The sequence below is a fragment of the Equus asinus genome, chromosome 8 (assembly GCF_041296235.1).
Source record: "Equus asinus isolate D_3611 breed Donkey chromosome 8, EquAss-T2T_v2, whole genome shotgun sequence".
Lineage (NCBI taxonomy): Eukaryota > Metazoa > Chordata > Mammalia > Perissodactyla > Equidae > Equus > Equus asinus.
The window spans coordinates 5,950,643-5,977,754 of record NC_091797.1 but is presented as its reverse complement, the minus strand read 5'-3'; the positions used below and the strand labels follow the sequence as shown (position 1 = coordinate 5,977,754).

Sequence of the window (27,112 nt, the reverse complement as noted above, 5' to 3'; positions counted from 1 at the left end):
TAATGTGCCACGAAGAACTACAAGTGGGAAACACTGCTCAGGGCATCCATGAAGAGAAGACGACAGTCTCAACACATGCAAACATGACATTCTCTTTGAACTTGTCATACTTATCATAATTCATTCTAGCAATGTAGAAAACCTTGCAATCATACAGGAAACACTTGATAAAGGCCCTGACAAAGTTAACTATCTTAATAATTTCACTAATAAACTCAAAAAGGAACACTCATTATAGTATAAAATATATTGAATTATTTAGATGCATCTTTCCAGTGTCATAAACAGTTTGAAGGTGGTAAAATAATTGAATATAACTAAGCCTGGGTTGACACACTTCCTTGAATGTTGCTTAAACTATGTGAATAAGTATCTGAATATATTCCATGTGTATATGTATATATATTTCATATCCATATGAAATATAGCTGTATATAGTTATATATTACATATATGATATATATACATAATAGATCACTACTATTTCAGTCAAAAGATAGTCTAGAGCTCATGAAATCTGATGACTCGAACTTTCTTGATACTAATTCAAATTGTTATATGGTCTATCTAGCTGATTCCTGCTCAAAGGAAAAACGGAGAGAAATACTGAATTTACTATGCACTGACTGAACTGATCCCTTCAAGTTATAATCTAAATTTTATTCAATAACTGTGTAGTGGAATAAAAATATTTCACGCCAACAAATCTATGACCGCCTGAAAAAACAACACTGTAATTTAAATGATTAAATTGATGAGTTAACTAAGGAAGAACTATACACTCCACAAAATGAAATGCTACTATCATTTAATTAAAATGTATTGTGGATGATGGTATTACACAATCAATCATCTTTATAGTATTAATCATAGATGTTTTCTGTTCATGTATGTTAAAGACAGTAATTAATCTTTATTCTTGTGTGTTATTTATTGAAATTTAAGATCTGTAACTGATCTCAATAAGTTAAAATTGTTTATGTTATTTTCTTAGAATAAAAACATTCATTTTATTTTCTCTCCTTTTAAATTCTTTTCTTCACTCACTTAACATTTACTTGTTAGAAGAAAAGTTCACCAATTTTTACCAAAAACATCAGAGATGTTGAGATGAGAATTCTTCTTGAGTTCCATGGCACGAATAAGATCAATATGTAAAGAAGATAACAGTCTTAAAACTTGAAGTTATTTTTATTTTTATTTTTGAGGAAGACTGGTCCTGAGCTAACATCCACACCCATCTTCCTCTATTTTATATGTGGGACACCTACCACAGCATGGCTTTTGCCATGTCCGCACCCGGGATCTGAACCAGGGAATCCCGGGCCGCCACAGTCCCCTTAAATGAAATACATACAGAGGGAGTTCAGTGTATGAACAGCTTTGGCTCTGAGTACATTAAGTTCTCAGTCACTTGCTTCTTTCTCATCACTTTCATTTTCTTACGTTTACTAAGATTATAATAGTACACATGAAATATTACTTAAGGGTTTATGAGCAATATATGTATTTGCAGTGCCTGGCATACAATAGAGGTTCAAATTAGTATATTTATTGAATGAGTTAATTTCATTATTTAATATGGTGGTGACTTCTCAATGGATGAGGTGGGGGCCCAAGTTGAATCCTTTTCATGAATGTTTTCAAGTAATCTGGTAATTGTTCACTATAGTGATTATAAATATTAAAAGAGGAGAAAATATCCTGGTATTGGAAATTTGCATTTGAAGTATCATTTAAATCTGGTGAGCTTGGATGAGATCGTTTTTAAGTGAGAAACTGAGAAAGAACTAAGAAGATCCTGTACGTGAACATTAGCATGAATTCAAACGAATGATCTGATTGCCAGTCAAACAGAATTTATTTCAATCTGTTCAAGGTAAGTAGGTTCACAAGATTCAGGGTAGTATTTTATAGGCTCTCAAAAATATTGGATGAACTTTCTTAGACTGTAAGCCATATGTACAACGGAACGTGAGGATCCTGGCAAATCTGTTTCTTAATTGAGACCTAAAGTTTTTTCTCCAGATGATGATAAAGTGAATGAGAAAATCACTACCTGTGATTCCACCTAAGATATAATGTATTTTCACTTGTAATTTGATTTCCTACTTTTATCCCTTCAAATCTAATTTTTTGACATTTTTTGTTCAGATGGATTATGATTATTAAGCAAAAATATTTCCTTAGACCATGAAATTAAAGATACGAAATTAGTGAAGTCAGTAACTTTTGCAAACCTAAAAAAAGCAATTTAGTCATTAAAGATAATGATGACCATGATCAGTGCAAATCCAGTTGTTAGCAAAGTGCCAGTGCCATAAGATATATATTGAGACATAGTTTCAAATTTTGCTTTTTTCAATTTCCACTGTCTTTAGGTTTATCTCATAGAGATTACCTACACTTTTCACCATTATCTGAAATCCTACCTAAATGTACTTTGTGAATTATTTTTGGAAATACGGACCAAAAAAACAGATGGGGAGATGTTCAAAAATTAGACTATAATATAAAAACTGTTCTAGCTATACCTTACTTCACTAAAATATACAGACCTATCTAAAAATTCCAGTCTAATGAATGAATCTTGCTGTCTGGAGTCAAAGCCTCCAGTCTTAATTGCTATATATTTGGTGAAATGACAAAGTCTAAAATTATTTCTAAGAAAAGATTGCCACCTGGCAACATCCATACCTGTGAAATCTCCCAGAATAACTTGTACTAGCGTCATAGGAGTTAGTGGAAGTCCAATGACTGTCACGAGTCACAAGGAACTATAGTAAACCATGTTCCCCATAGAGGATCATCAACTATTTTAGTACAAATGTACATTTGTGACGAAATACATACAAATGAGCTGAGTGTACTTAAAATTGATCCAAATGAGCTTTACTCTACTTGGCAAGAAAAACATTTATACAAGTAGACAGAGTGATTACATCAATTGTAGCAAATACGACAGTTTTTGTTTTTAATGTCATTAACTCTTAAATCCTCTAGTGGCCAAATGGTTAATGAAATAATTAGCACACACTTATATGCCAGCCTTTTAAATACAATCTATAAATATTCAAGTATGTGGTAGTAATCTTTAAAGATTATCCAGAAAGATTTTATACAAATATGCACGCGCACGCACATACACGTCCTTGAAAGAGACGAGAGAGTTAGGCACATTATTTCTCATGGTTCATTATTTATTCAAGGTCACCAGATCGCACAGATTCTGTGCAGGATCATAAACAAAACTCTCCAGAATATACCAAAAGTGAAATTCAATCATCTTACTGTTTTTTTCAAAAATCTGAAGTGTTGCTTAGTAACTAGATGTTTTTTGAATTCAACTAATTATTTTTAAATAAGTGTTAGAAAATACTGTCTCTCCATTTTAATTTTATCTCTACAATATTGATCGATATCTTGCTTGAGACAAACTCTAGGTTATTTTCCAATTTTCCTCTCTTGAACAGGACCAGCAAGGAGTAGGTGTGAAATGAATACTGACCAATTTAAGTGAATACTTTCTGAGGAAAATAATTTATTTAAGTTTTAATATTCAAAACTAAGTTTCTGATATTCTCAATATATACATTCTGCATGTAAACACAAAGTTAAACAGTATTTTCTCTGCCATGTTATTTACCGTCTTTTGGATAATAATTTTTAATTTTTTAAAAATTATGTTTCTTGTACATCAGATGTATTCATTTAACTTTTTAAATCTCATTTTCCCTGAAGGCATCCTACAAATACTTGTCAGGTAGGGTTACTTCGAGAAAAATGTCCCAAAATGGTATGAACAGAAATTAATTTCATGTAAATTCCTTGACATAAAATTGCTTTGAGTTAAAAAATAAAACGTTAATACAGTAGCATTAAGTATTAAAGATTACTTTTATAGTCTTTTCATTTTTAAATAGCCCGTTTTATGAAATTGTATCATAGTGTAATGGAAGGTTAATGTCTAATTTAAAAAGTCAGTTTTCACTCTGCATGTTTTCCCCATTTTTCTAATGTAACCACATTTTTCTAGTGGTTAGGGTCATATAAAATGTTTGTACTCTCTGAGTTTATTCACTAATTCATTCCTATGTTTTGATTTTGTTTTACTCCACTCGCAGTTATTTATTCACTCTCTTGAAATTCACTGCTCTTGCAAATAAGTGGACAAGTATTTAAGGCAATTGTGTGTTAATCAACCTCATTTGCTTGAAATAATGAAGACTAATTTTACCAAGAGTCAGAGTCTTACTGCGACATTGTGCGCCTCTGCGGTTCAACAGGTGGACCTTCGTTTTTAAGTAAAACTAAGGAAAAAAGAACCATATTCATCTTTGCTCAGATTTTACATTCAAATGGTGTCTGACCAATATGACTCAGTAATCCACATAGGCTTCTAAAAATGTTATTATTTCATTATCTATTTGAAATAATTCAATATTGAACATGTACATAAACATTGAAACAAACAAAAAACTAATCATATACAGTTACAAGAAATGACTTATACTATTAGGATATGGGATTTTAATCTCATGAAAAAAAAGATTTTTCCATATGCTTTGACCTTTGGTTTAGGTGATTTTGAGCAACTTTAATGAGCTTGGTTCCGCAGATATTCATTGAACATGAAGAGGATTAGAAACTAATGTGTGACTCAGAAATGTTGACTTAGAGGGAAGGACACTGTTCTACTTCTGATCTACATGTGATATTAACTGAGCAGGTTGATAATATAATTTAAGGACTTATGAACGAATCCATTAATTTCTTTATAAGGGGCTTAAAAAATTAGTTTTTTGTGGCATTCAGAACACAGAATTAAACAAAACAAAATGAAATTATTTGTTATTATTTTAAGAAACATCCCTAGCACATATATATTGGAAAAATGTTTAATGATAGCTGAATTAAAATTATGTAAAATTAGCAATGCACATTCTATATAGGATCATGGACTATATTTAGGATTTTCATTTTTAAATCTTTCCTCATTGTGTCTCCTTTACTGAGTTCAAATATTATGAATCACTAAAATATAGATAATTACAGCTTCCATGGGGAGAAGCTCACTGAGTTAGTCACCAGATATATATAAAGCTGTGGTATTAACGCTGTCACTTATTTCCCTTGCGCCAAATATTGTTGCAAGTTATAGAAGGAATATAAAAAAGGAAGCAGTTCCCAAGCCTCCAGGCACAAGAAAGAAACAGGCCTATAAATTCAACTGAACAACTTTTCAGGTTTATCTCAGCAGTAAAGGGACGTCTAAATGGAGACAAGAAGGAGGCAGAACCGTTTGTCCTTCTCAGTTGACTCTCTCTGGGCCTCCCGTCCTTTCCCTAGTCAGTCCATTGTTTTCTTCGTACAGGTTAGAAACAGAAGGAGAACCCTTGGAGATGAGAAATTCGGAGTTTATTTTGACATTTTTCTTCTCCATTCCTACAAGCCAGACTGGATACAGTTGCTCCGCATTAAATTACTTGTAAGTTAAGGTATCAACTTAAAATATCTTGAAATACATTAGCTTTTTATTACTTTCCTGATTTAGAGATTCCAAAATTAGTTTTGCTATCATATTCGATTATCCTTAGGAATATCTTCTATTATTATTGTTATATTATTAAAATAGTAGTAATAGCTGCATTCCTTTCAAATTCACTTAAATATCTTATGTGCATTATTTCATTGTGGTAAATATTTTTTCTCATTTTGGTTCTATACAATAGTTTTATGAGAAGATGATGTTAGATTCCTCTTTCCTTGGAATAATAAGAATAAATAATTAGGATGCTCGGTTTGAACTACTGTACTGGAGAAAAATGCACTTCTCAGTTCATTGTAACACTGTTTCAGATTTATTGATATCTTGAGTTAATCGAGAATGCAACTACATTTTTACTGAGTTCCTCTTACTAGTTAGGAATAATGCTTCTGTTCTAATATCTAACATGGTGGCCTGGCAAGCAGTGGGCCTCACTTCCGACTACAGAACTGGGAGGAAGGAAAGAGCCTGGGCTCTGGGCACACGAGCTGGTGCAGCAGATCTTCCACAATCCTCTCCTTGGATAACATCCTACAACTTGGCTGTATTTTTCTTGGTCTCCTCTTTTCACAGGAACATAGTAGAAAAAGAGGACAGCTGAGTCATTGTCCAGGAGCAACCAATATGAAAGATACTTTGTAGTCTTATTATTTAAAAATCTATCACCTTAATATTTAAGTCTCCGATATGTAAATTAATGTTTATTCTTGCAAGTGTCACCTCAAAATTTAATGCAGATATTTCAGACGCCTCCCTGGCTCAAAATAATGTTGGTGATTTCTCAACAGTGAATGTTAGTGAATCCTTCTGTCTTTGCAGCACAATTCCTAGGCATAACTTTTATGGATTCACACTGACAGATTCTTAACACACTACTGCTGTGCCCAGAAGAGAGTCTGGCGCAGAATAGGTATTCAGTCAATACCTTTTGCAAGAATATTCGAGGGAGACCAGATTTCGTGCCCAATAGATATCTAATTTAATCTTGGCTTTGCCACTTAATCAATTTAGGATCTTGAGTCTACACATTCAATTCATTCTGCAGCAAATGTGTAATTATTTTGTGAATTAAAAGTAAAGTATATAAATCTCTTTGAATATGTCTAGCATAGAGTAGACATTCAAAGAACAACAAACAGTGTGTTATGTCTACTTTTGGAGTAGACTGAGACAGAGGAGGGTTGATATCTTTGTCCATTTCTGATATAAATTAATGTGTTTCACCTTTCTTAAACACAGGCTCATGATGACAGGGAAGCGAGGGAGTAATAACTTGAAAGAATATTCTGCGTTCAAGAATTAATGTTCACTACTTTTAGGATATTAACCACAGATAAATGAGTGATATTATAGATAGATTGAGAGACAGATAGGTATTCTAATAGAGATAACAGCTGAATTAAAAAATTAATATTGAGGCCAGCCTGATGGTGTAGTGGTTAAGTTCACGTGCTCCACTTCGGAGGCCTGGGGTTCACAGGTTTGGATCCTAGGTGAGTATCTAGCATCGCTCGTCAAGCCATGCTGTGTCAGCATTCCACAAAAAATAGAGGAAGATTGGCACAGTTGTTAGCTTGGCAACAATCTTCCTCAAGCAAAAAGAGGAAGATTGGCAACAGATGTTAGCTCAGGGCCAATCTTCCTCACAAAAAAGGGGGAAAGAAAATTAATATCTAATTCAACACCTCAATAATATAGTTTAAGAATTTGAAAAAATCTTCTCATGTAAAATCATATTAGGCATAGAAGAGAGGCAGGTGGCTATGTAGACATCTCAAACTCATAGAGAAACAGTGAAAGTTCCTCTGAGAACTGTTAGCATTGTAATATAACATTGAAGTTAAACCCAAACTCTGTATTGTAGGGCGACCAGTGTCATGTTAGTCAGGAGTTGGTCTCCTTGATCTTCACCCTGCCTGACATTGCACCTATGAATATGTTACCTTACATGGCAAAAGGAAGTTTGCAGATGTGATTAAGGATGTGGACCTTGAGACGGGGAGTTCATCCTGGATTATCTGCATGATTGCAATCTAATCACATAAGCTCTTAAAAGAGGAAAACCTTTCCCAGTTAAAGTCAGAAAGATGTCGTGGAAAAAGGAGGAAGAGGAGACAGACAAAGCCTGAGAAGCCATCAACCTCTTGTTGCTGGTTTTGAAGATGGAGGAAATGGGCCATGAGACAAGGAGTGTTGGCAGCGTCCAGAGGCTGAGAATGACCCCAAGCCTACAGGCAGCAGGAAAAGAGACAGCTTCAGAAGGCAATGGCTTGAAGTCAGCCAACAATCTGAATGAGCAAAGGCACAGACTCAGATTCCTCAAAAGGAGTGCAGCCCTCCACACGCCTGGGCTTCTACCTGGACAGACTGAGCAGAGAAACGAGCTGAATCCGCCAAACTTCTGACCCACGGAAACGATGAGATCATCAATCTGTGTTGCTTAATGCCAGTCAGTCTGTGGTGATTTGTTGTGGCAGCAACAGAAAACTAATACAGGCATAATGGAGATTTCAGACAATAACATACTTCTACACCTTTCGTTTGCTTTCTTTCAGATCCTTCTAATATACACAACAGAAACGTTAATAATTTTGTGACTTTTCTCAGTTTACCAAAGGAAAACTCTGGTGTGAATATGTTAATATAATACCACACATTTTAAGCAAAAATAAGCTGTAAAATATTCCCATGCATACATATTTCACAATTTGATGTTTACTGCATAAATCAAATTTAAAGAGTTTGAAGTAAGTTTTTGAAAATTAAACACAGTTGCTTCTATGCAAATTAAGAATTTGCATCATTAGTTGAATCTATTTTCTTTTGCTTTAAATTTGAAATAATGCTGACAATGATTTCCATTTAACTCTAAAGCCATTAAACCAGATGACTTTCTCCAAAAAACAGTTTTAATGTAGTCCCTGAATTTAAATGTGACAATTGTCAATTTAAAATTGTGGTTATAATTCTATATTGTAATCATTTGCAAATGTAATAATATTTGTCAGTTACCAAAACTATTTTACATTTATTGAACTTTCTTGAGGATGTCCTAGAATTATTACTTCAGTGCCCTCTCTTGCAGATTTCTCAAATGCAGCTTCCCCATAGCAGCTGGGTGTCCCTGTAGAAATCGGAGCATAATCCCTAAGGCCATGCAGTGTCTGGCAGTCCCAAGGGGAGTTCACATGTATCATTTCATGGACACTTTTGTGCCTCCTAAAGCCAGGATGCAAAGCTCTCATAGTCACGGTGTTTAATTCTGGGAGACTTTTAAGGTCTAAGGCTTCACAGTGATGCTCTGGTCTTACTATTTGCTGTGCAGTAGGTCACATAATTAATCAAATCCTTTTGGAACATCTATTTCTGGCTCAGCCCTTGTCAGTCTTTAGGAATTCAAATGAGTTGCTGCCTAGAGTTTGACTGAATTCTAAAGCCAGTGTCATACTCTGCTTTCTGTCGTCCCATGTATGCGTTTAGTAATCTCATATCACTTGAAGGTCTACAATGCGCCAAAGCCCAGACGATGTGCTGTGAGACTCACCCAGATCCTTTCCAGAGCAAGATTCTATGTGGGAAGAGCTAGGATGAATAAACAGAACCTTAATCCACTACCTGTCGACTTGAGTCAGTGTTAAAAAGAACCCCTGTTCTTCCAGCCCCTCTGACCATGGAAATCAAGTATTTGTGTAAAGCAAACATAGGCCAGGGGGATGCACGGACCTGACTAAGGAGAAATTAAAGCCACAGAACAGAGAGGAAGGATGAGGACACGAGGCTAGTAAAAGTGAGACATAACTAATTTAGAAAACAGCAAATACAAAAAGACAATAATAAACATCCCAGCCCAGAGATAAGGTTAACAATATTGGTAATAAAATAATAATAATAATAATAATAGATCAATAGATAGATATTGACTATGTATGTGCTCAGTACTGTTCTATGTGCTTTATCAATTCATGCAAGCAGAGCCCCTACCTGACGGACAATAGACATGATGTAAAAGAAAAGAGAAATTTTATTAAAAACCACCATGATTCCCAGAGTTTTCTTCTTTTTCTTTCTTTCTTCTTTGTTAACCTCAGTTTATCCTGATGCAAATATTATTATTAGAAATTGGTGCTGCTCTAATAACAGTGGAATGACTGTAAAATATACTAGGAAAGTGTGCGAGGAACTGCGAGGAGAGGTTTGCAGTCTGTCATGATGGATGTTGGAGTTACCAGGCATAAAATAGAATAGTGGATGAAAAGGCAAGTTATGATTAAGAAAGTGCCTAAAATCAATGATTGATAACAAGGTGGCAGACACTGGTTAATTCTCTCAACTTAGCACCTTATCTCTACTTTATGTATGAAGAAATTTAATCACGAGAAGATTGTGGTAAGCAATGTGTCCTGGGTCATGCAACCATTATGCGGCAGAGCTAGGACTCAAACTTGTTGCAGAGTCTTAACACTTCTACTCTATTAAAAAACAAAAAGCCCTGAAATTTCCATGGGCAGCAACAATAAAAAGGGGCACAGTGAGCTGTAAGTCAGCAATCAGGAGGCTATGAAAGTGCCAGCCACAATGCTGAATGCAAAACCACATGCACTTTGCGCTTACGTACTTATCTAGATGTTTTTAGAGACCATTTCTTCTCTGCTCATACCCCAACAGGTGGATGGACATTCTTGATTTCCGCTTGGCAAATTAATGCATTCTGGAAGTGTAAATAGAATAAAATTAAAAATCGTTGTCTATTAAATTTTTTCAGTTGTATGAAGGGCTTCCTCGGTACAGATCAGCATATTATTGTTTATACTCTAACATATTCCAAATTTTATTTATGCTGCAAGTTGGCATATCAAATGCCACAGTTTCCATTGAAAAGTCAATGTTACTGTTTGTGTAATTTTTCCAGAGGAAAGGATATGCATTCTGAGAAAAGTGTTAGACGTGTGTTAAGTTATTCATTAATTACTTGTTATGTTGTTCAATGACTATAAGAAGATGATATTTGCCACCTGGTAAATTATATTTTTTTCTGAAGTAGGAACACAGAAGTTTTTAGAGCATACTAAGAAATAGGGATAAGTTTAGGACGATAACTGAGGGTCCCTAAGTCCATGTTCCATATGGCTGTATAATTAATAAAATGAAAACATCAATGTTACACAAAAAAATATGTCTACATAGACATTATTAAGTGCATTTTTAATAGTAAATCAGAGATCAAAAGGATCTGCTATCTTAAAGATACCATATAATGTATTTTTATCCCAAATTATAATATAACCATTACGTTATTGTTAGAGTTACGTTTCTCTGAGCTATTCATGCTAAGCTTTGTTATTCTGAGTTTTATACCTCTATTCCTTTCTCACTTAGTTCTTCCGATAATTCACATCTGAGCCCACTCTCCTCTCCTCACTTGTCTCAGCAGGGTAGGATACAAAGGTAACATTTTATCTTCCTGCAGTGTGTCATATTTCAATTTGTAATTGTATGAAAAGGATACTTTTGGAAAGAGCTCAACATACTTGACAGAATGAATTTTCTGCCCAGCCTGTAAGTACCACTCTTGTGAATACCAGACAGCTTTCAAAAGCATTTTCATTCCATTTCACATTATTTCATTTAATTTTCCTACCAATCTGCAGAGGTAGGCAAGGCAGGTTTTATCCTCTGTGTTTCATTGATGAGGAAACTTGACAATGGAAGGGTAAGTGACTTGCCCAAGGTCACAGTGGTATTTAGTGGCTGGCTGAATGTAAACCAAATTTTTCTGTCTATTATCTAGTACTCTTCCCACTACAGCTGCTAGATCATCAACCTTACTTTGTAGTAGCTACCTGGAATATATAATGTCAAATAGCTACTCTTCCTCAAAAAAAAAAAAAAAAAAAAAGCCATGGACAAGCCCCTTTCCCATTCCTTAAACTCCTGTAGGCATGGATCAGCAAACTGCAACTCATAGGCCAAATTTGGAGTGCAGCCTATTTTTGTAAATAAATTTTATTAAGACAGAGCCAAACCCATTACTTTAGATATTTTCTATGGCTGTTTTTCTGCCCAGCTGCAGAGTTGAGTGGCTGGGGCAGACACCATTTGGCCTATAAATCCTGCCATTTTTACTCTCTGGCCCTTTGCTTTAAACGTTTGCTGACCCTTGCTGCAGGGCACAGCAAGCTAAAATACATTTCCAGATTCTCTTGCAGTTAATTCTTAAAGAAGCTGTAGAAATCTCTGGATGGTGCTTCGAGGAAATGATTTTAAAAGAGAGAGACTTGACTGGCACGACTCCTGTTTCCTTTCTTTTCCTGTACTTTCTTCTCCCTATGTGTACCGTACCTGGAGTTGCAGTAGCTACCTCATATCCATGAAGTGACAAGCAGAAGAACAAATGATGGATGGGTAGAAGGGAGAAAGCTTGGGTGACTAGTCGCATTATGCAGCAACCTCATCAGTAGCTCTGGCCTACCTGGATCGATAAAGAATTCCCCATGCCTTTAAGACATTGTTAGTAGAGTTGTTTGTTTCCACCAAGGAAGATATTTCTAATGGATGCATTACCATTACTGGAACCACAAGAATGGGTTAGCTGCTACAGTAAGACCACATTAACACAGAAACACTCTAGGGTTTAGCATCTTTATCTCTCCATCTACCCCCATTCCATTGGCGATCTCATCTAGTCTCATGATAAGAGATCCTATTTATATGATGATTAATCTCAAATCTATCATAAGCCCAGTCAAAAATCCGACTTGCTACTCAGCCACTGTATGTGGATGTTCAACAGTATTTCAAACTTGACAGGTCCAAAACCTGGTCGTCTTGAGGATTTCCCCATTCCAGATCACAGTAATTTTATATTGCCAGTTACACAGCAAACAATTTTGGATTCATGTCTTTTTTAATCCTACTCTCAACATTTTAGGAAATTTAGTTGACATCCAACTAAAATGTATCCAGAATTTCAGCTCTCCTCAACCTCTCCTCCACTAAGCACCCTTGTCCAAGCCACCACCGTCTCTTGCCTGGATGATCATAAAAGCCTAACTCTTCTCTTTGCTTCCATACTTGTCTCAGCTGGAATGATCCAGTGAAAATGAAAAGAAGATGATGTCACTTCTCTGCTCAAAACATTCCAGTGATTTGCTATCCTTCTTAAGTAACAAAGTGTTAACAATGACCTACAAACACTTTACAATCAGCCCCGTCTCCTCTTCCAACCCCATGCTGTTATCTCTCTGACCTCATCTCCTACTCTCCTCCACTCGCTGAACTCTGGACACACTGGCTTGCTTGCTGCTCTTCCAGAATATGCCATTCATTCTCCTATTCAGAGTCTTGGCTCTGGCTCTTCTCTTTGTTCACATTGCTCTTCACTCAAATAGTCACATGGATATCCCCCTTGCATCTTTGAATTTCTGCTCAAATGTAATCTTCCCAGTGAGATCTTCCTTAATTATTCTGTAGAAAATTGCGAACTATTAACTACCCCATCCACCATCAGAACGGCCTACATTCTCTACTCCCCTCCCATGCTTTCATTTCTTCTATCACATATTTTTATTTAAATTATGTGCAATTCATATACTGTAAAATAGACTACTTTTAAGTATTTGCTTTATTTGTCTTAATACTTATTTCTTCTATTATAATACATAATTCATTATTATTATTGACATTGTTACTATCACTATTATTATTTACATATCTCCCTGACTTGGATTTAAGCTCCATGAAGGCAGAGATTTTTACTTATTTTATTCATAGAGAATTCCCTGGTCTTTGAACAACTTCTTGGGAAATAATTTAATTTTCTCACTTAATCCCCAGATGTTAGTGAGTTAAATAGTTATTATTCCCATTGATAAAAGAATAAACTTAAGCTTGCTATATTTAAATTATCTGCCATTTGTCACAGAGCTAGTCAGTAGTTTTGCCAGGATTTTAATTTAGGAATTGTGAATTAACAGAAGACCCTCTTAATTATGATGCTCTACTGTGCTCTTAGCCGTGAATATAATTCAGGCAAGAATATATTTCAGGCAACAGACATGGTAACAAAATTGAAATGAGCATTGGTAGGATACTGGACTAGGTAGATATCAAATGATTTTAGAGCAGTATTCTCTTAGATGTCAAATCCAAGAGGAAAATAAATAATCTAATAATAGAATATAGAGAGAAGAAAAAGCTGAAAACTTATAGTTAATATAATAAGGTGATATGAGAAAATGCTGAATTTAAAATTATTGGTTAGTAGAACGAGGTGCAGAAAAAGGAGGAAAAGAATAACTATGTCAAGGGAAGTTGCAGGTAGAATTTCCTAGTTTGGAAACCCAAGGGAATTTATTCAGGCAAGTATGAAGGGCCATTTCTAGAGGAGAGAACAACCTGTGCATGTTTAATTATTCACTCAAAAAACATTCATTCAAGTTTCCCATATAGAGAGGACGGATTAACTGAATGTATCTATCTCTTTTCCCAAGGCCCCAATAAAATTCAGGCAAGGTAATACCAATAATGTGAAAACTCATAGAATTGTGAAAGCAGCAATTGAGACATTTCAGCAGATTTTTAGAAGATCTAAAGTGAATTTGGGAAGTGGTAACCATTTAGCAGAGCAAAGATGATGAAATCTAGGATTCTTTGAAGGCTAGTACTAATGGACCGTGGAAGACTCTGAAGCAGGAAGCAGAAGTTCCCATGGAGAGCGGGGACAATGCAGGCTTCTGACAACACAGTTGTCGAGTTTGTCAGGACCCTTATGCTCACCTCAAGTGTACAGATTCACTCGCTTTTTGAGATCAGTGTTTTATTTGCTAAACAGATATGAATCAGCAGTTTCAGACTTGAGTACCCAAGTATTGCTGAGAATGAGACAAAAGGCTAAAATCAAGGAGATTTAATGAAAATTGTCTTAGCTTTTTCAGTTTCTTTTCATCACTCATCATCTCTTCATGTTAACACATTCTGTGGAAGAATCTGATGTCCTCCTTGCAAAGTATCAAGCCTCCTGCCATTGGCTGGATTCTATATTTTCAGTCTGTGTAATAAATGACATAACAAATGGAGTGCCAATGAACCTTCAAAATGGCAGCATCACTTTAAGCAGCGCTTGGAAAGCCTTCCATAGAAAATTTAAAAAACAAAAATTTCTAATTTGATATACAAACCTTCCACAAATAAAAATGTGTAAGATCAAATAATAAAATAGTGCATTGCTATTTATAGAATAACCTTTTCCATTCCATTATATTTTAAACATATGAACCCAAATATCATTCCATTGAATGAAATATCAATGAAGTCTCAGCGGTAATACGAGTCCATGAAAGGGCTTCAACATGGCAGGAATCACCTAGAATTACATGCCAAGTTGTATTTCTATTTTCATAATGATAGTTTTCATGAGACTATCCTTAAATGAATTTCAGAGGAATTCTTTCTTAAGAATCAGTATTTTTTTCTTTGGGAAACTTTTAATAACAAAGAGTATTTATGAACTATGATTATGTCTCCAATTGCAGTTGAAAGTAGGATCAACTACTCTTCTGTTTGTCTTCATTGCTGTCCTCAAGGGATATTTTCAAGGCATATAGATTTCAAGACTGAAAGCTTTGTCATTATTGTTATTTTTCTACTGTTCTTGTTTCCTTTCAGCATTTTGAGAATATCACTTCACAATTTTCTGGCTTTTATTGATGCCATTGATAAGTCACTTTTCAATTTAATACTTTCCCTTGTGGTATTTAAAACATTTTCAAGGTTTTTCACTATTTGATGAGCTGAAGTTTCATTATGATGTTCCTAGTTGTGGATTGATTTTAACTTCTTTTTCTTGAAATTACTTAAAACTTTTGACAATGTGAATTTTTGTCATTGAAAATTTCTATAAATTATCAGCCATAATCTTTTCAAATATTATTACTGCTGCATTCTTTCTCTTCTCTCTTTCTGAGCCTTCAATTTAAACCATGTTACATTTTCTCACTCTATCCTCTGTATTTTTTATCCTTTTTCTGTATTTCCCATGTCTTTCCCTGCCATGCTTATTGTGGTGTTTCACTCTGTAAACTTGGTTTAGCTAAAGCTACGTCTCCCATGAATGCTTCCCTGTGTGCTTCCAGGTCATTGCTGACCAAAAGGGAAATTGGTATAGACATGGAAGGCAGAAAGGAAGCAAGAGTCATCTTCTCTGTTGGCTGTTATGGCTATAAGCTATGAGAAGCAGAAGCAGCAACTCAGAGAAGCAGATGCAACATTGACCACACTTTCCCGCACTCTATATTCAAAGTTGTCTTCCATTGACTTGCTGGCCCTGTTGACCAAGAGTGAACTCAGGCCCACGCCCGAAGCAGAAACAGCACTGGCACAGATTCTCCCTGGAGCTCCTCCACTGACCCATTCTGGCAGTTAGCCATAGCTGGTTTCCAAGATTCTCTGGTAAGTTCCCATGTGTCCACCCATGCCGGTGCTCAGCGGGGAGGTTAGTTTTCTCCAATCCTCAACCTCACCTGTTCCAGCCCTATCTTCTACAGTTGTGTGAAATTTTACCCTTACAACAAATGTCCTATTCTGTATCACTCACAATGGTTCTGTTCCCTAACTGAACCCTAATTACACTGGGTACTATTTTTCTGCACTCTCTCTAAGTTCATTAACTCTTCCTTCTGCAGTTTGTAACTTGCTATGAGGTCCAGTCATGATTTTTTTCATTTTATTTATTAAATTTTTGAGTTCTGTATATTCTTTACATCCTTTTTTCACATCAGCCTTATTTTTTATATTTTCCTGTTCTTGTAGATATACTCAACTTGTGTCTTTGCTTTCTCTAACTTAAGATGCTTAATTGTTTCTGCCCCGACCTCTTTGGTTCTAATGGCCATTCTGGCCTGGGATTGGTCCTGTATAAGCTTCTAGACACAGAGAAACATCATGAAAAGAGCACAGATTTCAGAGTCAGTCACAAGTGGGCTGAAATCCTGGCTCTGCCCAGTTCTGTCCACCTGAGACCTTGGGACATTTCCTGAACAACAAGTAAGTTCTCCTTGCCTTTCTGATCCAACTAGAATGTAAACTCCTTAAGGAAAATAGGGCTGTTTATTTTATCTATCACTGAATTTACATGGCTGAGAAGAGCTCTGAGAAGCTAGTAGGTAGTCAATAAATACCTGTTGAATAAATAAACAACCCAGGAAGGATAAAGCTGTTTTCTCCTCTGCATGTGTTCATTCCACTAGGAAGTGTCTCTGGGTCTGTTTCTTTTGATGCTTGTATTTCCGTGGGTTCATGCTCTTGGTGTGCTTACTTTGTGAACCTGGCTATCTTTGACTTGCTAAGCATCGCACTTTGGAAATTATTTGTAGGAATAATTTGAGGACTGGGATGAAAGAGGACCCTCCTCCAAAGAGGACTTGTGTTTGCCGCAATCCATCACTAGTGGCATTGCCTGTCCTCAGCCACACTAAACACTGTCAAGGGCTTAGGTTACCTGAAGGATCCAGGCTTTAAAACTGGACCATAATTCTACCAGAAGGCTAGTCTCCGTCTTGTCCAACTTTGCCCCACTGTGTGAACTTTAGTTCAGTGTATTGTGGGGCCGTCTCCTGGGAGAGCCCTCCTTTTGTTAGAGTCTGGGCTTTGTTCTATATTTCTTATCCCACAGATCTGTCAGAACAAATGTTCACATTTTCTGCAATCCACAAGTACCTCCCTTGGTTCTAGTTTTTCCTTCAGTTTTAGCCTACTAATTGCTTCTTTCCTCATAAGATCTTCAGTGCTTTTAAGAAGATTTTTTCGATATATACTTTGTCCATTATTTTAGAAATTTTTAGTAGAAGGGTTGGTCCAAATAACCTGACCTGCCGTCATGGGAAACACTGAATCTACAGAAAATATCTTCAAGAAAAATTTATATTATAAAAATTGACATGTCTTGAAAGATAATATTTTCTACAATTTCCTGTTATTCTAGGTAGAAGTTTTTTTTTGAGATTATAGCATAAGTTCTTTCCTGAAAATGTGTCCAATCTTAAAACATACACACATACATGTATATACACACACGTACACACACACAAACCCATTTACAAGAACTAAAGCTATGAGATGGCCCAGTGGCACAGCAGTTAAGTCTGCGTTCTGTTTTAGCAGCCTGGGGTTTTCGTGTTCAGACCCTGGGCGTGGACCTACACACTGCTTGTCAAGCCATGCTGTAACAGCGTCCCACATACAAAATGGAGGAAGACTGGCACAGATGACAGCTCAGGGCCAATCTTCCTCACCAAAAAGAAAAAAGAACTAAAGCTAAAAGAAGCTGATTTCTAGGAATATGATGAACCTTCTTGTTTACTCATCACCAAACATCATAATTATCATAATTATATGATGATAATTATCATCAAATATCCATTTAAATAATAAATAAAAAAGAAATGATTTCATGAGATAAAACTGATGCCAGGAGATACAAAGATTGTTTTCTAGCATTTGACGAGTACTAGTTTGATCTGTGAGATATTGATTCCTGCAAATTGAACTCTGTTTGTGAGTTCCTTAAAGCAACACCCCATTCTTTTGGGTTAGGCTACTGATGAGTTTTGTCCTTTTTCCTAATAAGAACTATTTAGTTTCTCCCTGTGAGGTTTCAAGAAATCAGGATGAAGGAATTGTTGCTCTTACTTTCTAGTTTTTAATAGCTTTGATGTAATATTGCATTTGAGCCCCACAGCATTTCTATCACTAGAGTGATAATAAAAGCAGAGAGAATAAATCAAAAGTCACCTGTAGATGACAATTGGTAGAAGATATATATTAATTTAGATATAAATAGGGAGAAAGTAAAAAATGTCAAAAATATGAACAAAATGTCTATTATTTATTTATTTATTTGGTGAGGAAGAGTGGCCCTGAGATAACATCCTTTGTCGATCTTCCTCTATTTCATGTGTGGGATGCTGCCACAGCATGGCTTCATGAGCACTGTATAGATCTGTGCCAGGGATCCGAACCCACGAAGCCTGGGCTGCCAAAACAGAGTGTGTGAAGTCAACCAGAGCACCACTGGGCTGGCCCTCATTTTTTTTTTTTTTTTTGTGAGGAAGATTTGCCCTGATCCAACATCTATCGCCAATCTTCCTCTTTTTGATTGAGGAAGAGTGGCCCTGAACTAACATCTTTGCCAATCTTCCTCTGTTTTGTATATGGGTTGACATCACAACATGGCTTGATAAGTGATGTAGTTTGGCACCCGGGATCCGAACCCACAAACCTGGGCCACCAAAGCAGAGTGCACTAAACTAAACCACTACACTACCTGGCCAGCTCCCCAAATTTCATTAAGAACTAATTCTAAAATGAAGCGCAATGCATAAAATGTTAGCTAGACAATACTAAAGAACTATTTACAACTAGCATTAAATACATATAAATGCATCCACAGGAATAACATGCTTCTGTTTTCAGTGTTTTATCTGAATATTTTTATGACCCATATAACTTTCTCTGAATGAAGGAAGATAAAACGCAGAGGAAAGACTCACTGAGCGTATAGATAGATGGATAGATAGATAACAGAAAACACAGCCCTTTGTTACACATCTGTGAGCTGAATAAGGGCTCAGGCACAGCTTGCCCCACTCAGCACACACACGCTGTCCCTGATGCTCGAGGGATGTAAAGGCCACGCTCATAACAGAGGCTCAGCCTCACAGCTAAACCAAAATCTAGGCTGAAAGAGATCAGCATGTTTAGCATGTCAGGCTAGTTGATAGCAGACTGAGCACATATTTATTTTATTTCACTTTGATGCTAGACCTGAAATGCACTGCCAGATCCTAAGCAAGTGGAAATATCACAGGGATTATTTCAGTACCTTGTGCAGCTTTACTGTCATGTGAAAGGGAAGCAGGATCCTCCAGCTGACCAATGACACTGATACGTAAATACGAATGAAAAATCCTTCCTTTGTTCTTGCATTTTGGGACGATTTTTGCTGAAGTCTAGTTTATAGGAGTTTGGGGAGAATGTTTTCTCATGGGGAAAAACACTTCAAAACAGTCCTGGTGGAGACCACACAGAGAGCAAGACAGCTCCACATACACGCATGTCCACTCACATCCACCTGCCCATTGTTCTTAGTTAGTGTTGTATTTAGTTTTTTTAAGATCTCATGTCCCTAAAATGGTCCTTTTAAAAGGCAAATATGAAATGGGGGTTCACTAACTTCATTATTATTCATTAGCATTTTAGCGAGGATCATATTATCATGTTAGTTTGCTTCAGAGTTGAGACTCAAGAAAATGGGTCTCCGTTAGATGTGTTCTGAAAATGAGAATGCTGGACAGCACTACAACTGTTCCCAATAAATTTAAATATGAACACTACTTTTTATGTAATAAAATACATCTGTATGACTATTAAAATATATAATGGACAAAATCTATTGAGAATTCAGTAATATTTTAAAACTAGCAATTACCAATTGTATTGGAAAGAGCCACTCCTGACAGGATGGAAGTTGGAGAAGCTGATCATTTTCCAGGGGAAGGCCTTGCATGCTTTTACACAAAGGAAACGTTTAAATTATTGCATCAGGAAAAAAAGCAGAATGGACTAAAATATGTTTTCTTTTTTAAGTCTACTGCCAGAAAATGCAGGCTCGTAAGAAGATTGGATTATTTGTATAGAATAAAGACAGTTAATTTTCTTTGGAGATAGTGTTTATAAAATAGCACTTCTGTACACGTGTATATGATGCTAACTTCCATTATCTCCCCATATCACATTCCCTGAGCCCTAGATCTTTATTTAATCTTATTCTATCTCCATTTGTAGACCCAATAGATACTGCAAATTTAAACTTTCAAACACCTACTTCATCATTACCCTTCTCCAGTCCCAAGCCACTTCTTCGTTTCTGATAGAAATGAATGAACCGTCACTAGAGGACACAAGCCAGAAAGCTGGAAGTCTGACTTTATTTCTTTCGTTATCTCATCAAGTCTTTGCTTTCTAATTTGCTCTTGAATCTATGCACCTTTCTCCTTTCCTGTAAAAATTACCAAAGTTCAGGCACTATTAATAACCAGGCATAAATTCAGCTGCAGCCATGTAACCCATCTCCCTAACCACATTCTTCCTTCTCCGAGGTCTGTCATCCACGTTACATGTAGAATGGCTTTGAGAAAATAAAATATCATTTTTATTTTATTAAGAGATATATAAGAACAAAGCAAAAAAAGTAGTTCATTATATCATCATCTAGACATTTCCTGTTCCCATAAAATATTAACTTAAAAAATTTGTTGACACGTGAGGTAATGTGAACTACAAACATGTATCAGATACGATGTGAAAGGCTCCGTTGAGCCACGTCTCTCGCAGTTTTTCCCCATAAAGGGGTAGGCACCCTGCCCTGTGATACCTTGGCTCCCTGTATTCTGACATGGTGTTACCATATTATTTTATACTTCCCTGTTCATTTCTGAATGCCCTGTGGTAGGCAGCTTCTAAAATGGCTCCTGATGATCCCAGCTTCCTAGCTTTCACTCCTCATTCTCCCCTTGACTGTGGGCTGGACCTAGTGACTTGCTGCTAATGCACAGAGTACAGTGAAAATGATGGCATGCCACTTTGGGGATTAAGATATAAAGGACCATGACTTCTGTCTTGCTGGTACCATCTCTGGCTCTTTCACTTGCTCACTCTAAAAAAGCTAGCTGCCACGTTGTGCACTGCCCTCTGTAGAAACCTACATGCGAAGTAACTGAACAAGGGCAGCCTCTGGTCAACAATCCCTGAGAAGCTGAGGGCTCAGTTCAGAAGCCCATGAGGAACTAGATCCTGCCAACCACAGTTTGAATGGATTTGCTGAAGATCCTTGTCTAACTGAGTGTTGAGATGACTGCAGTCTTGGAGACGAGCCTGAGACAGGAGATCCAGCTAAGCCTGACCTGGTTTCCTGCCCTACAGAAGCTGTAAAATAATAAATCTTGTTGTTTAAGCCACTGTGGTTTGGGATAATTTGCTATGCAGCAATAAATAACTAACACATTAGATTGAAAACTCCAGGAGAGAAAAAAGATATCTTGTTTTACACTAAATCCCTAGCACCCATCTCACTGGGATGGAATTAGGCAAAATAGAAAACTAGTGCTCCTGATGTACCTCAAATTCAAAGAAGCAAAAGCAAAACGTATAAATAATTAAAACAACCCTTAAAAACGTGTAGCTTGAACGGGAGAGAAACTGGAATCGTTTGAGGAAAGAGAATGAGAAATGACTGTAAAAATTGGATTCATGTGAAATGGAAAGAAAAATGCTTCTTGCAAACCAAACTGCTTACTAAAATGTGCAGATCCTATGAAATCAACTATTTTTTTACTCACTGAACACCAAGATTGAGCTGTGGATGTAAAAGAAGTTTTGTAGCTGACTTTGGAAGTTGCATTGCTTGGGAAAATAGAAGGAAAAGAATTAGACAGTTACTGAGGCAACTGGGAGGAAAAATGTGCTGAAGCTAGAGGGAATAAGGAGTGGGAGATAGAAGGAAAAAGAGAAAGAGAATTTCCGGGAGAAGCATAATGGGTGTGGGGTTGGATGGTGTGTACATTTCATTTTTTGAGTATTTTGAAGGTGTTTTTTTAAGGTGTGTGCAATTTACAGAAAGAGCTGATTCTACTTCTGAGTAGATAGTACAAATACAGAGCAGCTGTTCAATGGAGAAAAAATTAATAAGCTTAAATAATTCAGCAGGAGATGAAGTTCTGAGCTAGAGGTCACTGCACAAAGAGAACTTCAGAAATTTGAAGACATCCTAGGGAGCATATTGGACTGTCCCTTGACACTGCAGTAAAACTTTGAGCCAATGTCATCTGGATCCTTAGAGCAGGAAGAACTCAGATGAGATATCAGTTACATATATTAACATGAGCCTAGTTGAGTGAATCGTGAGACTGTACTTATGATAAATCACTCCATTTTGAATCATTCATGACTACCAGGAAAGTAGAAACCACTTAGGTATTTTCAACAAGAGGACTTTTTATTTGGTTAACAATGATGATAGAGAAGCTAAAAATCAAACCACAGGAAGCCACTACCAATCCCGATTAAGAGGGATAAAATGAAAGAGGGGGCTCAAGGCAAGACAGTGGCCAGTGTCGACAGACAGAAATCTACACTTGTGTGAACACGTCCTGAAAGAGTAGGAGCCACAGAAGATACACAGATGCTGGACACTGCTCAATGCAAAGAGGAAAGTAAGGGAGGGAAAGCCTATGTTCTCTGTATCTTTCATCCTTTCCTATCCGTGCCTGCCATTGTCCAAAACCACCCAGAAGCAGGTGATAGGGTTGCCTGGGAAATACAGGGTTAGCACTTTCTGTTACACAGAGCACAGTAGGGGACGAGAAAAGAATAGATCAAACACAGCCAGGTTGGGCACAACTTATATGTAAGGAGGGCAGTGTCACTAAATAACTTCATAAAAAGAGTGAATCCAGAAGTACGGATGAACAATGAAGACAAAATCGCCACCAAACAGTTTTTCCCAGCACTAGCTTCGATACACACTCCAATTTTAGAGCTTCCTTACAACGCCAGTGCTGTTGAGGAACTTAAATTGGGGGACCCATTTAATTCTATGTAAGTGCCCACTTCAGCTCAGATCTCATAGCATTGCTACTTCCCTAATCATTAAACAGATTCTGGGGCAGTCCAGCTTTTAAATCTGACTTAATTGTGTGAGTCTCCTAGATGGAAAACAAGCCCGTGTTGAACTGTATTGGTGAACAGGTCCTTCCCCTTCTAGGACCTGTCTATGCTGAGCACTGTATATGAGAGACAGACAAAGAGAGTCTGATCTTTGAGGCAGCTGAATAATGGTGAATTTACACCCCGCCCTCCCCTTCCTTAATCTAAACAGCTTTCTAGGATATAACCAATTACTAGTATCTTTAATGCTTTGGTAAACTCAAAGAACCCCTGCCTGCACCTCTTTCATGTCTGCTTTAAGGATGAGGAAGATAACTTCCATCAGCAAAGGCAAGTCCATATCTTCCTCCCTCGCCTTGGAGGTCAATATAATCACTACAATCCAAGAGTTCTCGTGTTCATCTGCTGCCGTGGACATCTGACAGTCCCTCATACTCAAAAAACCCTAAGCTTCACTGGCAGTAAAAGTCACAGGATGATTAGTAATATTTTTATTTATTTTTGCTTTACCATTCCACTAAAATACTTATAAGTTAGTCATAAATTGTCAGGACAGCCATTTGACTTTATCTTCTTCCTACTCATTAGTCCTCAAAATAATTTTCTTAAAATGTGAAACTTTGTGTAAAAAAGGGCAGCATTAAAACTCAGCTAGAAATAGCCTGTGAATCAATGGTGTCTGTGTGAGTGTCTTTTGTTTTCCTTTGCCTTCTGTAACAGTAACACACTGACCTGAACTTCAATGGTCGGCTTATTTTAAGAGAATGAATAAGATTTTACTCGTGACATCTGTTATGAGAGGAAATATAGCTCTTGAGCTTGGATATTATTCTTTGAAAACCCAAAGTTTTTCCTAATGATTAATAAATAGACTATTATCTTATTTACACTCTCGGAAAACTTCCTTTCCAGCTTTTGAGGTAATGACTTCCTAGTTTTTGACCTGCCCCTGTAGCTTTGAATTCCGTTTTCCTCACTACTGATAGATAGCAGAAATTCTATCAAAAGTGTTAAAGACTCTGAGCTACACAGTATTGGGTGTCGAAAGGTTACAGCGACATCTCTGCACCAGGGGAGATCCCATTAGAAGGGCCACCCAGCTCTGTTTTCACAACTATTGTTCACTGAATTGAGTCAAGAAATGCTCAATAAAAGGGAAAGAAAATAAATTAAAGCTGTTCCTGATCAAAGTAGATCACCAAAAGGAATGATTTAGGACCGCATCACTGAGAGACAGAGTAGTGCCAGGGACCAACTCGCTAAGGATACGGTGTAGCCCTATGGTTATTTGTTTTTTAAAAAAATTGTGAGAAGAGAAAGTCAAGGAAACTTGCACACATACAAACATGTCCAAATTGAATATGGTTGTCTGAGATTGTCAGATCAGGGACAAAACACTCCCACACCTTAGGATGTTTCCTCTTTTCTTTTCCAGCCCATCTGCCTGCAGCTTCCTTTCTCTCTTAGCCTTTGTAGCTAATTTAAATCTGTCCTGTCTTCTCTAATTTATAGCTGCACAGTCATCAGCCTGCTGAACAACCTGAAAATACTCCTTTAGATTTGTCTTTTATAGAAGGAAGAAAGTCTTGTAGATAACTTATCTCTTTTCTCTGTCATGTGACACATATATTCAGTGAATTTTCTCTTATATGTTTTTTTAGGATTGAAAAATAAAGCATACTTTGTTGTCAACAGTCAGCTTTTATTGTGCAGAAGTGCTATTTGGTATATATAAGTTTTCTGAAAGCAAACTACATAACATTCAGATATTCAGCACTCTATGAGGAAGAATATAAAACAGCAGAAAGTGAAATGTTGAAATTTAAGACCACGTGCCCCACTTTAAGTCTCTGCCTGGGGTGATCTCAATGATGAGGTTGTGAACTTCGATTTGCATTAAAATTCAAAAAACTTACCATCAGGCTGTTCAAGAATTTACTAGTGGTGTGTGTATACCATCCCTGGGAACTTTTAGAAACATCTGAGCTGCTAGAGATAAAAAGATCATGATGAGAACGAGCGACGCTCACTTCCTTGAACTCACATATGATGGAAAATATTTTACTGTCTTCTCAGCTATTAGGCTTCCTATTTCTAACGAAATGTTCACAAGGATTTTTCTTACAAACATTTTTTTTTTACTCATATGTTATTCCATCTAATGAAAAGCGTATTTCCTTTGTTTTTTTTTTTTAAAGATGTTTATTTAATTAAATAACGCATGCAAGGGTTATGATTAATCAAATTATTGTAGCCAAAAAGTTTGTTACATAGTACTTAAGGGCTTTGTAAGTCCTCCTGAGTATAGAGGACGTTCCTGAATTTTGGTGAATTGGCCAGCCACACAAACAGGTGTCTCCTATAAGTGAAGACAGGACTGGCCACATAATTTGCAAGGCCTGGACAAAATGAAAATGGCGGACCACTTGTTCAAAAACTTTTCAGAATTTTAAGATGTTGCCAGCAAATCATGGAACCAAGAGTGGGGCCTTTCCAAGCACAAGGCCTTGTGTGGCAGCACAGGTCATGAACCAGGAAGCTGGCCCTGCATGGGGATGGTGATAATTGGGAAATAACACTCCTGTTCTTCTGGTAAATTTCTGATCAATGTTAAATCTTCAACCATAATCTGAAACTATCTTCCCTTCTTTGGCTTACCACCTCATTTATTAGTCTTTCTTTTAAACTTTTCTGCTTTTCTCCCCTATTTTTTTCCAAAGCCTAAAATGAATGAAACATGAAGGGAGGTAGCTTAGAGTGACAGCGCACAGTCACAGTTTGGGAGAGGAAAGGCCCTCCATGGCTCTTTCTCCATTTACTTTTTAATTTACTCAACTGTCTCTACCTCTATGAAATCTCTCTACAGAGAGATTTCAAACAAACAGTTGAATCCTAAGGACAAAAGATATATATCTTAATGTCTTGAATTCCAAATTTGGGAAAATAAAAGGTGTTGTTTTTAATATTGAGGAGTGTGTATACACACACACACACACACACACACATTATATATGATTATATATTTTCAGTATCTTATATGGTTAAATATAATATGAAATAGAAATAAACAATGTTTATGGAAAATCAACATAGTGATTTTCTGATATCGCAGCTACTTTGGTTTCTTGATACCTAATTCCATTTGCATGTGAAGCTTTGTAAACCTTTACTGTGTTTCAGAACTCAAAGAGCCAACTAGGAAGGACGTCAGGATGCACAGTGTCCCTCCCACTGCTCCGGTCTAATTGCTCTAATACTCTACTATCAAGCACTAGAGTGATGATGATTATGATGATAATGACGAGGGTGGGAGAGAGATTTCATAACATGAATTGCACCTTGAAACAAGCTGACAGAAAGTACAGTCTGCAGAGCCTAAATGCTAAATATGCAAAATGATTCCCATACTGTAAATGAGTAGTCTTTTATTTAATGTTCGCTGAAGCTCCTAAATACCTTCTAACATGTATTCAGAAAGTGCTTATAATGGAAAGATAGTCTGCCTTACCAAAGAAATGATTAGATCCTGTTCCAGACCGAGGGACTGTATCTCAGCTCCCGACAGCTCATGTATTTAGGTACATCTAACCCCCGTATACAATATTAAAATAGTAAAATATTAAACAATACACCAGTGAGCAGCTTCCGAGAAATTTTCTCCAGGCTCTATCAAAAGCACTTTAAAAGTTTGGTTTGCTTAGTGTTTGTTTTTGTTTTGTTTTTTATTGCACCCTTTGGAGATAAAGGCCACTATTATATCACAATGGGGAAACTGAGGCTTAAAGAGATTATGTAAACTTCAACAAAGAAAGCCCACACAAGGCTGTGCTGCAATGGAAAGATTTT

The 27,112-nt window shown here is 36.6% G+C and overlaps 1 protein-coding gene across 1 annotated transcript in view; it reads right to left on the bottom strand.

The window, feature by feature from the left end:
• LOC106833131 (protein eyes shut homolog) overlaps positions 1 to 27,112 on the bottom strand; it is a 319,291-nt gene that overhangs the window by 250,480 nt on the left and 41,699 nt on the right. Inside the window, exon 2 of the mRNA XM_070514628.1 lies at positions 10,164 to 10,256. The gene's annotated coding sequence lies outside the window, so the exon portion shown is untranslated. The remainder of the gene's footprint in view (positions 1 to 10,163; positions 10,257 to 27,112) is intronic.